Source organism: Oncorhynchus mykiss, chromosome 5, assembly GCF_057628025.1.
Source record: "Oncorhynchus mykiss isolate SJ-2025 chromosome 5, ASM5762802v1, whole genome shotgun sequence".
Taxonomy (NCBI): domain Eukaryota; kingdom Metazoa; phylum Chordata; class Actinopteri; order Salmoniformes; family Salmonidae; genus Oncorhynchus; species Oncorhynchus mykiss.
In genome coordinates this window covers 4920285-4933999 of record NC_143026.1, presented here as the reverse complement: position 1 = coordinate 4933999, position 13715 = coordinate 4920285, and positions in this window count along the sequence as shown.

Here is a 13715-nt window from a genome sequence, read left to right as displayed (position 1 = left end):
ACATTTACTCTACAGGACATTACATTTACTCTACAGGACATTACATTTACTCTACAGGACAATACATTTACTCTACAGGACAATACATTTACTCTACAGGACATTACATTTACTCTACAGGACATTACATTTACTCTACAGGACAATACATTTACTCTACAGGACACTACAGGACAATACATTTACTCTACAGGACAATATATTTACTCTACAGGACATTACATTTACTCTACAGGACAATACATTTACTCTACAGGACAATATATTTACTCTACAGGACAATACATTTACTCTACAGGACAATACATTTACTCTACAGGACAATACATTTACTCTACAGGACAATACATTTACTCTACAGGACAATACATTTACTCTACAGGACATTACATTTACTCTACAGGACAATATATTTACTCTACAGGACAATATATTTACTCTACAGGACAATACATTTACTCTACAGGACAATACATTTACTCTACAGGACAATACATTTACTCTACAGGACATTACATTTACTCTACAGGACATTACATTTACTCTACAGGACAATACATTTACTCTACAGGACAATACATTTACTCTACAGGACATTACATTTACTCTACAGGACAATATATTTACTCTACAGGACAATATATTTACTCTACAGGACAATACATTTACTCTACAGGACAATACATTTACTCTACAGGACATTACATTTACTCTACAGGACAATACATTTACTCTACAGGACAATACATTTACTCTACAGGACATTACATTTACTCTACAGGACAATATATTTACTCTACAGGACAATATATTTACTCTACAGGACAATACATTTACTCTACAGGACAATACATTTACTCTACAGGACAATACATTTACTCTACAGGACAATACATTTACTCTACAGGACAATACATTTACTCTACAGGACATTACATTTACTCTACAGGACAATACATTTACTCTACAGGACAATACATTTACTCTACAGGACAATACATTTACTCTACAGGACATTACATTTACTCTACAGGACATTACATTTACTCTACAGGACATTACATTTACTCTACAGGACAATACATTTACTCTACAGGACAATACATTTACTCTACAGGACATTACATTTACTCTACAGGACAATATATTTACTCTACAGGACAATATATTTACTCTACAGGACAATACATTTACTCTACAGGACAATACATTTACTCTACAGGACAATACATTTACTCTACAGGACAATACATTTACTCTACAGGACAATACATTTACTCTACAGGACATTACATTTACTCTACAGGACAATACATTTACTCTACAGGACAATACATTTACTCTACAGGACATTACATTTACTCTACAGGACAATACATTTACTCTACAGGACATTACATTTACTCTACAGGACAATACATTTACTCTACAGGACAATACATTTACTCTACAGGACATTACATTTACTCTACAGGACAATACATTTACTCTACAGGACATTACATTTACTCTACAGGACAATACATTTACTCTACAGGACAATACATTTACTCTACAGGACAATACATTTACTCTACAGGACAATACATTTACTCTACAGGACAATACATTTACTCTACAGGACAATACATTTACTCTACAGGACAATACATTTACTCTACAGGACAATACATTTACTCTACAGGACAATACATTTACTCTACAGGACAATACATTTAGCCTACAGGACAATACATTTACTCTACAGGACATTACATTTACTCTACAGGACATTACATTTACTCTACAGGACATTACATTTACTCTACAGGACACTACAGGACAATACATTTACTCTACAGGACATTACATTTACTCTACAGGACATTACATTTACTCTACAGGACAATACATTTACTCTACAGGACATTACATTTACTCTACAGGACATTACATTTACTCTACAGGACAATACATTTACTCTACAGGACAATACATTTACTCTACAGGACAATACATTTACCCTACAGGACATTACATTTACTCTACAGGACATTATATTTACTCTACAGGACAATTTTATTTTGTATTTATTTAACTAGGCAAGTCAGTTAAGAACAAGTTCTTATTTTCAATGGCAGCCTAGGAACAGTGGGTTAACTGCCTTTGTTCAGGGGCAGAACGACAGATTTGTACCTTGTCAGCTCGGGGATTCAATCTTGCAACCTTTGTTTACTAGTCCAACGCTCTAACCACTAACCACTAGGCTACCTGCCGCCCCAGACAATACATTTACCCTACAGGACAATTCAGTAAGTAATTCCCTTGTAATCTCTCAATTCAATTTAAGGGCTTTATTGGCATGGGAAACATATGTTTACATTGCCAAAGCAAGTGAAATTGATAAACAATAAAAAAAATTACAGTAAACATTACACTCACAAAAAGAATAAAGCCATTTCAAATGTCATATTATGTGTATATACAGTGTTACAATGATGTGCCAATAGTTAAAGTTACAAAAGGGAAAATAAATCAACCTAAATATAGGTTGTATTTACAATGGTGTCTCTCTCTTACCCTTTGCATCCTACAGAAAGTCTATCTAGCGTAGCTTAGCCTAGCATAGCTAAGACTAGCATAGCTAAGCCTAGCATAGCTAAGACTAGCATAGCTAAGCCTAGCATAGCTAAGACTAGCATAGCTAAGCCTAGCATAGCTAAGACTAGCGTAGCTAAGCCTAGCATAGCTAAGACTAGCGTAGCTAAGACTAGCGTAGCTAAGCCTAGCATAGCTAAGCCTAGCATAGCTAAGCCTAGCATAGCTAAGTCTAGCATAGCTAAGACTAGCATAGCTAAGCCTAGCATAGCTAAGCCTAGCATAGCTAAGACTAGCATAGCTAAGCCTAGCATAGCTAAGCCTAGCGTAGCTAAGACTAGCATAGCTAAGACTAGCATAGCTAAGACTAGCGTAGCTAAGACTAGCGTAGCTAAGCCTAGCGTAGCTAAGCCTAGCGTAGCTAAGACTAGCATAGATAAGACTAGCATAGCTAAGCCTAGCATAGCTAAGCCTAGCATAGCATATTTTGGGTTCTTAAAGATTGTATTTACCTTGACATAATAGGATATGACCGATCATCATTGGCTCATCCTCCTGTGCATTGCCTTGTTGGTTCCATGCAGCCTTTGTCTAATTCCTTCTATCTTCTTCTTGTACCTGTCATCACCAGGGGCGGACTGGACATCTGGCATTTCTGGTCCACCATGGCCACCCTGGTCCACACCACGGGGAGAGTGAAAATAGCCTGAAAATTAAAGTGCTGTGCAAAAATGACTGCGATCGATATATTTAATGGTTGTTTTTTGGGGGGGAGGAGAAAATCCCTGTTGCACGTTCATGGAAAAGCTAATGGATTTAGAACTGTAGATACCTTGTATTAATTATAGGATAGGCATTCTGTATTAATTATAGGAGAGGCATGCTGTATTAATTAGAGGCTGTATTAATTATAGGATAGGCATGCTGTATTAATTAGAGGCTGTATTAATTATAGGATAGGCATGCTGTATTAATTATAGGATAGGCATGCTGTATTAATTATAGGATAGGCATGCTGTATTACTTATAGGATAGGCATGCTGTATTAATTATAGGATAGGCATGCTGTATTAATTAGAGGCTGTATTAATTATAGGAAAGGCATGCTGTATTAATTATAGGATAGGCATGCTGTATTAATTATAGGATAGGCATGCTGTATTAATTATAGGAGAGGCATGCTGTATTAATTATAAGATAGGCATTCTGTATTACTTATAGGATAGGCATGCTGTATTAATTATAGGATAGGCATGCTGTATTAATTATAGGAGAGGCATGCTGTATTAATTATAGGATAGGCATTCTGTATTAATTATAGGACAGGCATGCTGTATTAATTAGAGGCTGTATTAATTATAGGATAGGCATGCTGTAATAATTATAGGATAGGCATGCTGTATTAATTATAGGATAGGCATAATGTATTAATTATAGGATAGGCATGCTGTATTAATTATAGGAGAGGCATGCTGTACAAATTATAGGAGAGGCATGCTGTATTAATTAGAGGATATGTACTGTAGTGGGAAAATGAATATGATTAATAAATAATGGTTCAGCACAGAGTAGGAGGAAAACATATCATATTCAATTATAAATAGCTGCGACCATACATATTAACATTTATCTTGGGAAAGAGATTAAATGGAGGCTATACAGTCTCTTCTAGACTTGGTGTTTATTAATGTCTGAGGCTATACAGCCTCTTGTGGACACTGCTTATTAATGTGTGAGGCTATACAGTCTCTTCTAGACTTGGTGTTTATTAATGTCTGAGGCTATACAGTCTCTTCTAGATTTGGTGTTTATTAATGTCTGAGGCTATACAGCCTCTTGTGGACACTGTGTTTATTAATGTCTGAGGCTATACAGTCTCTTGTGGACACTGTGTTTATTAATGTGTGAGGCTATACAGCCTCTTGTGGACACTATGTTTATTAATGTGTGAGGCTATACAGTCTCTTCTGGACACTGTGTTTATTAATGTCTGAGGCTATACAGTCTCTTCTGGACACTGTGTTAATTAATGTCTGAGACTATACAGCCTCTTGTGGACACTGTGTTTATTAATGTCTGAGGCTATACAGCCTCTTCTAGACACTGTGTTTATTAATGTCTGAGGCTATACAGCCTCTTGTGGACACTGTGTTTATTAATGTCTGAGACTATACAGCCTCTTGTGGACACTGTGTTTATTAATGTGTGAGGCTATACAGCCTCTTGTGGACACTGTGTTTATTAATGTCTGAGGCTATACAGTCTCTTGTGGACACTGTGTTTATTAATGTCTGAGGCTATACAGTCTCTTGTGGACACTGTGTTTATTAACGTCTGAGGAAATACAGTCTCTTCTGGACACTGTGTTAATTAATGTCTGAGGCTATACAGCCTCTTCTGGACACTGTGTTTATTAATGTCTGAGGCTATACAGCCTCTTGTGGACACTGTGTTAATTAATGTCTGAGGCTATACAGTCTCTTGTGGACACTGTGTTTATTAATGTCTGAGGCTATACAGCCTCTTCTGGACACTGTGTTAATTAATGTCTGAGGCTATACAGCCTCTTGTGGACACTGTGTTTATTCATGTCTGAGGCTATACAGCCTCTTGTGGACACTGTGTTTATTAATGTCTGAGGCTATACAGCCTCTTGTGGACACTGTGTTTATTAATGTCTGAGACTATACAGTCTCTTGTGGACACTGTGTTTATTAATGTCTGAGGCTATACAGTCTCTTGTGGACACTGTGTTTATTAATGTCTGAGGCTATACAGCCTCTTGTGGACACTGTGTTTATTAATGTCTGAGGCTATACAGCATCTTGTGGACACTGTGTTTATTAATGTCTGAGGCTATACAGCATCTTGTGGACACTGTGTTTATTAACGTCTGAGGCTATACAGCCTCTTGTGGACACTGTGTTTATTAATGTCTGAGGCTATACAGCCTCTTGTGGACACTGTGTTTATTAATGTCTGAGGCTATACAGTCTCTTCTGGACACTGTGTTTATTAATGTGTGAGGCTATACAGCCTCTTGTGGACACTGTGTTTATTAATGTCTGAGGTTATACAGCCTCTTGTGGACACTGTGTTTATTCATGTCTGAGGCTATACAGCCTCTTGTGGACACTGTGTTTATTAATGTGTGATCTCCTTTTTCTTTCCCCTTCTTCTTTCATCACACGCTCACATAGTAATGGCGACCTCCCAAATCACACCTTATTCTCTACGTAGTGCACTACTTTTAACTAGGGCCCATAGGGAATAGGGTGCCAAATTGGGACGCATTCCCCTGTGACCTCTAGTTTTCTGGGTGTATATTTTCAGAGAATACAAACAAGTACACTCATCACCATGGCAATGGTATTGCATTAAGTTAAAAGAATGTGTTGATTTAGCCGCGAGCCAATATGTCATGGCGCACCATGCGATGAACTGCAACAGCACAGTATTTTAGATTGCAATATAGTCACATTAGGGGTTGCTTGCAGTCCTAATTAGGCATTGGAATCGTGTTTTAGTCTCATTGATCAGTCACAGTGATGCTTTGAATCGGTTTTTTGTATCTTTTGAATAGAACGACTTGGATGGATAGAGGACGTTGAGGTAATCGTTTTAAGCTCTTTATAGACGGCCATCATTTTGTGTCATTTATGTTCTGAGATGACCTGACCTTTTTGTGATCTGTCCATTTTGTGTAAATTGTTCTAGAAAAAACCTAAATCTCTCTTTGAAAAAGGCAGGACATTCTCTGGCATTTGTTATCATAGAAAAGCCTCGATGTTTTAACAAAGTCAGGACATTCTTCAGCTTCTCTATCAGAAATGAAACATTGATGAGGTCACTGGAAGACTTTCTATTTGTCAGTGTGTGGTACTGAGGGAAGGGTTAGGATCCTACAGGGAAGGGTTAGGATCCTACAAGGAAGGGATCCTACAGGGAAGGGTTATGATCCTACAGGGAAGGGTTAGGATTCTACAGGGAAGGGTTATGATCCTACAGAGAGGGGATCCTACAGGGAAGGATTATGATCCTACAGGGAAGGGTTAGGATCCTACAGGGAAGGGTTATGATCCTACAGGGAAGGGATCCTACAGGGAAGGGTTATGATCCTACAGGGAAGGGATCCTACAGGGAAGGGTTAGGATCCTACAGGGAAGGGTTAGGATCCTACAGGGAAGGGTTAGGATCCTACAGGGAAGGGTTAGGATCCTACAGGGAAGGGTTAGGATCCTACAGGGAAGGGTTAGGATCCTACAGGGAAGGGTTATGATCCTACAGGGAAGGGATCCTACAGGGAAGGGTTATGATCCTACAGGGAAGGGTTAGGATCCTACAGGGAAGGGATCCTACAGGGAAGGGTTATGATCCTACAGGGAAGGGTTAGGATCCTACAGGCAAGGGATCCTACAGGGAAGGGTTATGATCCTACAGGGAAGGGATCCTACAGGGAAGGGTTAGGAGCCTACAGGGAAGGGTTAGGATCCTACAGGGAAGGGTTATGATCCTACAGGGAAGGGAGCCTACAGAGAAGGGTTATGATCCTACAGGGATGGGTTAAGATCCTACAGGGAAGGGTTAGGATCCTACAGGGAAGGGAGCCTACAGGGAAGGGTTAGGATCCAACAGGGAAGGGTTAGGATCCTACAGGGAAGGGTTAGGATCCAACAGGGAAGGGTTAGGATCCAACAGGGAAGGGTTAGGATCCTACAGGGAAGGGTTAGGATCCTACAGGGAAGGGTTAGGATCCTACAGGGAAGGGTTAGGATCCTACAGGGAAGGGTTAGGATCCTACAGGGAAGGGAGCCTACAGGGAAGGGTTAGGATCCTACAGGGAAGGGTTAGGATCCAACAGGGAAGGGTTAGGATCCAACAGGGAAGGGTTAGGATCCAACAGGGAAGGGTTAGGATCCTACAAGGAAGGGTTAGGATCCTACAGGGAAGGTTTAGGATCCTACAGGGAAGGGTTAGGATCCTACAGGGAAGGGATCCTACAGGGAAGGGTTAGGATCCTACAGGGAAGGGTTAGGATCCTACAGGGAAGGGAGCCTACAGGGAAGGTTTAGGATCCTACAGGGAAGGGTTATGATCCTACAGGGAAGGGATCCTACAGGGAAGGGTTAGGATCCTACAGGGAAGGGAGCCTAAAGGGAAGGGAGCCTACAGGGAAGGGAGCCTACAGGGAAGGTTTAGGATCCTACAGGGAAGGGTTAGGATCCTACAGGAAAGGGTTAGGATCCTACAGGGAAGGTGGCCTACAGGGAAGGGGGCCTACAGGGAAGGGTTATGATCCTATAGGGAAGGGAGCCTACAGGGAAGGGTTAGGATCCTACAGGGAAGGGTTAGGATCCTACAGGGAAGGGTTATGATCCTACAGGGAAGGGATCCTACAGGGAAGGGTTATGATCCTACAGGGAAAGGTTAGGATCCTACAGGGAAGGGTTATGATCCTACAGGGAAGGGATCCTAAAGGGAAGGGTTATGATCCTACAGGGAAGGGATCCTACAGGGAAGGGTTAGGAGCCTACAGGGAAGGGTTAGGATCCTACAGGGAAGGGTTATGATCCTACAGGGAAGGGAGCCTACAGGGAAGGGTTAGGAGCCTACAGGGAAGGGTTATGATCCTACAGGGATGAGTTAAGATCCTACAGGGAAGGGTTAGGATCCTACAGGGAAGGGAGCCTACAGGGAAGGGTTAGGATCCAACAGGGAAGGGTTAGGATCCTACAGGGATGGGTTAAGATCTTACAGGGAAGGGTTAGGATCCAACAGGGAAGGGTTAGGATCCAACAGGGAAGGGTTAGGATCCTACAGGGAAGGGTTAGGATCCTACAGGGAAGGGTTAGGATCCTACAGGGAAGGGAGCCTACAGGGAAGGGTTAGGATCCTACAGGGAAGGGTTAGGATCCAACAGGGAAGGGTTAGGATCCAACAGGGAAGGGTTAGGATCTAACAGGGAAGGGTTAGGATCCAACAGGGAAGGGTTAGGATCCTACAAGGAAGGGTTAGGATCCTACAGAGAAGGTTTAGGATCCTACAGGGAAGGGTTATGATCCTACAGGGAAGGGAGCCTACAGGGAAGGGTTAGGATCCTACAGGGAAGGGTTATGATCCTACAGGGAAGGGATCCTACAGGGAAGGGTTAGGATCCTACAGGGAAGGGAGCCTACAGGGAAGGGGGCCTACAGGGAAGGGAGCCTACAGGGAAGGGTTAGGATCCTACAGGGAAGGGTTAGGATCCTACAGGGAAGGGTTAGGATCCTACAGGGAAGGGGGCCTACAGGGAAGGGGGCCTACAGGGAAGGGTTATGATCCTATAGGGAAGGGAGCCTACAGGGAAGGGTTAGGATCCTACAGGGAAGTGTTAGGCTTCTACAGGGAAGGGAGCCTACAGGGAAGGTTTAGGATCCTACAGGGAAGGTTTAGGATCCTACAGGGAAGGGTTAGGATCCTACAGGGAAGGTTTAGTGTCCTACAGGGAATGGTTAGGATCCTATAGGGAAGGGTTAGGATCCTACAGGTAAGGGGGCCTACAGGTAAGGGTTAGGATCCTACAGGGAAGGGTTAGGATCCTACAGGGAAGGGTTAGGATCCTACAGGGAAGGGTTAGGATCCTACAGGGAAGGTTTAGGATCCTACAGGGAAGGGTTAGGATCCTACAGGGAAGGTTTAGGATCCTACAGGGAAGGTTTAGGATCCTACAGGGAAGGTTTAGGATCCTACAGGGAAGGGTTAGGATCCTACAGGGAAGGGAGACTACAGGGAAGGGTTAGGATCCTACAGGGAAGGTTTAGGATTCTACAGGGAAGGTTTAGGATCCTACAGTGAATGTTTAGGGGCCTGCAGGGAAAGGTTACTGCCTGGTATGGCAACTGCTCGGCCTCTGACCGCAAGGCACTACAGAGGGTAGTGCGTACAGCCTAGTACATCACTGGGGCCAAGCTTCCTTACAATCCAGGACCTCTATACCAGGCGGTGTCAGAGGAAGGCCCTAAAAAGACTCCAGCCACCCTAGTCTTAGACTGTTCTCTCTGCTACCACATGGCAAGCGGTACCGGAGTGTCAAGTCTAGCTCCAAGAGGCTTCTTAACAGCTTCGACGCCCAATCCATAAGATTCCTGAACAGCTAACCAAATGGCTACCCAGACTATTTGCATTGCTCCCCCCTCCCCTTTACACTGCTGCTACTCTCTGTTTATTATCTATGCATAGTCACTTCAACTCTACCAACATGTACAAATTACCTCAATTACCTCGACTAACCGGTGCCCCCGCACATTGACTCTGTATATAGCCTCGCTATTGTTACTTTTCTGCTGCTCTTTAATTATTTGTTACTTTTATTTTCTATTTTTTACTTATCTATTTTGTACTTAACACTTTTTTTTTTTAATCTTAAAATTGCATTGTTGGTTCAGGGCTTGTAAGTAAGCATTTCACTGTAAGGTGTATTTGTAAGGTGTAAGGTGTATTTGGTGCATGTGACAAATATAATTTGATTAGATTTTTTTAGGGGCCTACAGTGAAGGGGGCTACATGGAAGAGCTAGGGGGCTACAGGGATGGGGGGGCTAGAGGGAAGAGCTAGGGGCCTACAGGGAAGAGCTAGGGGCCTACAGGGAAGGGGGGCCTACAGGGAAGGGGGGGCTACAGGGAAGGGGGGGGGCTACATGGAGGGGTTAGGGGCCTACAGGGAAGGGGGGGGCTACATGGAGGGGTTAGGGGCCTACAGGGAAGGGGGGGCTACATGGAGGGGTTAGGGGCCTACAGGGAAGGGGGGGGCTACATGGAGGGGTTAGGGGCCTACAGGGAAGGGGGGGGCTACATGGAGGGGTTAGGGGCCTACAGGGAAGGGGGGGATACATGGAGGGGTTAGGGGCCTACAGGGAAGGGGGGGCTACATGGAGGGGTTAGGGGCCTACAGGGAAGGGGGGGCTACATGGAGGGGTTAGGGGCCTACAGGGAAGGGGGGGCTACATGGAGGGGTTAGGGGCCTACAGGGAAGGGGGGGCTACATGGAGGGGTTAGGGGCCTACAGGGAAGGGGGGGCTACATGGAGGGGTTAGGGGCCTACAGGGAAGGGGGGGGATACATGGAGGGGTTAGGGGCCTACAGGGAAGTATCATGCTGAGAGACCTAAAGGGAAGAAGCATCATGCTTGTTTGAATGCCTTGCACTGGCAATGCTTAAAGCTCTAACCATCTGAACTGCGTTTGGCTGATTTATTTATAGGAACTTATAATTGTATTGGGACAATTGACCATTTTGAGAAACATCACAATTGTTACATTTTAATGTATTTATAATATACACTGCTCAAAAAAATAAAGGGAACACTTAAACAACACAATGTAACTCCAAGTCAATCACACTTCTGTGAAATCAAACTGTCCACTTAGGAAGCAACACTGATTGACACTAAGTTTCACATGCTGTTGTGCAAATCGAATAAACAACAGCTGGAAATTATAGGCAATTATCAAGACACCCCCAATAAAGGAGTGGTTCTGCAGGTGGTAACCACAGACCACTTCTCAGTTCCTATGCTTCCTGGCTGATGTTTTGGTCACTTTTGAATGCTGGCGGTGCTTTCACTCTAGTGGTAGCATGAGACGGAGTCTACAACCCACACAAGTGGCTCAGGTAGTGCAGCTCATCCAGGATGGCACATCAATGCGAGCTGTGTCAAGAAGGTTTGCTGTGTCTGTTAGCGTAGTGTCCAGAGCATGGAGGCGCTACCAGGAGACAGGCCAGTACATCAGGAGCTGTGGAGGAGGCCGTAGGAGGGCAACAACCCAGCTGCAGGACCGCTACCTCTGCCTTTGTGCAAGGAGGAGCAGGAGGAGCACTGCCAGAGCCCTGCATAATGACCTGCATAATGACCTCCAGCAGGCCACAAATGTGCATGTGTCTGGTCAAACGGTCAGAAACAGACTCCATGAGGGTGGTATGAGGGCTCGACGTCCACAGGTGGGGGTTGTGCTTACAGCCCAACACCATGCAGGACGTTCAGCATTTGCCAGAGAACACCAAGATTGGCAAATTCGCCACTGGCGCCCTGTGCTCTTCACAGATGAAAGCAGGTTCACACTGAGCGCATGTGACAGACGTGACAGAGTCTGGAGACGCCGTGGAGAACGTTCTGCTGCCTGCAACATCCTCCAGAATGACCAGTTTGGCGGTGGGTCAGTCATGGTGTGTGGTGGCATTTCTTTGGGGGGCCGCACAGCCCTCCATGTGCTCGCCAGAGGTAGCCTGACTGCCATTAGGTACCGAGATGAGATCCTCAGAGCCCTTGTGAGACCATATGCTGGTGCGGTTGGCCCTGGGTTCCTCCTAAATCAAGACCATGCTAGACCTCATGTGGCTGGAGTGTGTCAGCAGTTCCTGCAATAGGAAGGCATTGATGCTATGGACTGGCCCGCCCGTTCCCCAGACCTGAATCCAATTGAGCACATCTGGGACATCATGTCTCACTCCATCCACCCATGACACGTTGCACCACAGACTGTCCAGGAGCTGGCGGATGCTTTAGTCCAGGTCTGGGAGGAGATCCCTCAGGAGACCATCCGCACCTCATCAGGAGCATGCCCAAGCGTTGTAGAGAGGTCATACAGGCAGGTGGAGGCCACACACACTACTGAGCCTCATTTTGACTTGTTTTAAGGACATTATTTCAAAGTTGGATCAGCCTGTAGTGTGGTTTTCCACTTTAATTTTGAGTGTGACTCCAAATCCAGACCTCCATGGGTTGATACATTTGATTTCCATTGATCATTTTTGTGTGATTTTGTTGTCAGCACATTCAACTACGTAAAGAAAAAAGTATTTAATAAGAATATTTAATTGATTCAGATCTAGGATGTGTTATTTTAGTGTTCCCTTTATTTTTTTTGAGCAGTGTATTTATTCACATTAGAAATTAGCGGCAATGCTGTCAGATTGCAACCATCTTTACTTAGAGTGCAGAGTGACTGCTCACTGTAATATTAGACTACCCTCTAAATACACCTCTGCTGTTTTCAACCAAGATCTCAGCGATCACTGCCTCATTGCCTGCATCCGTAATGGGTCTGCGGTCAAACGACCACCCCTCATCACTGTCAAACACTCCCTGAAACACTTCAGCGAGCAGGCCTTTCTAATCGACCTGGCCAGGGTATCCTGGAAGGATATTGATCTCCTCCTGTCAGTAGAGGATGCCTGGTTATTTTTTGTAAATGCCTTCTTCACCATCTTAAATAAGCATGCCCCATCCAAGAAATGTATTGGTTGCTTGGTTCTCTCCAGACCTGACTGCCCTTAACCAACACAAAAAACATCCTATGGCGTTCTGCATTAGCATCGAACAGCCCCCATGATATGCAACTTTTCAGGGAAGCTAGAAACCAATATACACAGGCAGTTAGAAAAGCCAAGGCATATCTTTTTCAAGCAGAAATTTGCTTCCTGCAACACAAACTCAAAAAAGTTCTGGGACACTGTAAAGTCCATGGAGAATAAGAACACCTCCCAGCCGCCTACTGCACTGAAGATAGGAAACACTGTCACCACCGATAAATCCACTATAATTGAGAATTTCAATAAGCATTTTTCTATGGTCAACAGCTCTGCACCCCCCACAGCAACTCGCCCAAGCCTTCCCCATTTCTCCTTCTCCCAAATCCAGTCAACTGATGTTCTGAAAGAGCTGCAAAATCTGGACCCCGACAAATCAGCCGGGCTAGACAATCTGGACCCTTTCTTTCTAAAATGATCTGCCGAAATTGTTGCCACCCCTATTACTAGCCTGTTCAACCTCTCTTTCGTGTCGTCTGAGATTCCCAAAGATTGGAAAGCAGCTGTGGTCATCCCCCTCTTCAAAGGGGGGGGACACTCTTGACCCAAACTGCTACAGGCCTATATCTATCCTACCCTGACTTTCTAAGGTATTCGAAAGCCAAGTCAACAAACAGATTACCGACCATTTCAAATCCCACCATACCTTCTCCGCTATGCAATCTGGTTTCAGAGCTGGTCATGGGGGCACCTCAGCCACGCTCAAGGTTCTAAACGATATCTTAACCGCCATTAATATGAAACAATACTGTGCAGCCGTATTCATTGACCTGGCCAAGGCTTTCGACTCAGTCA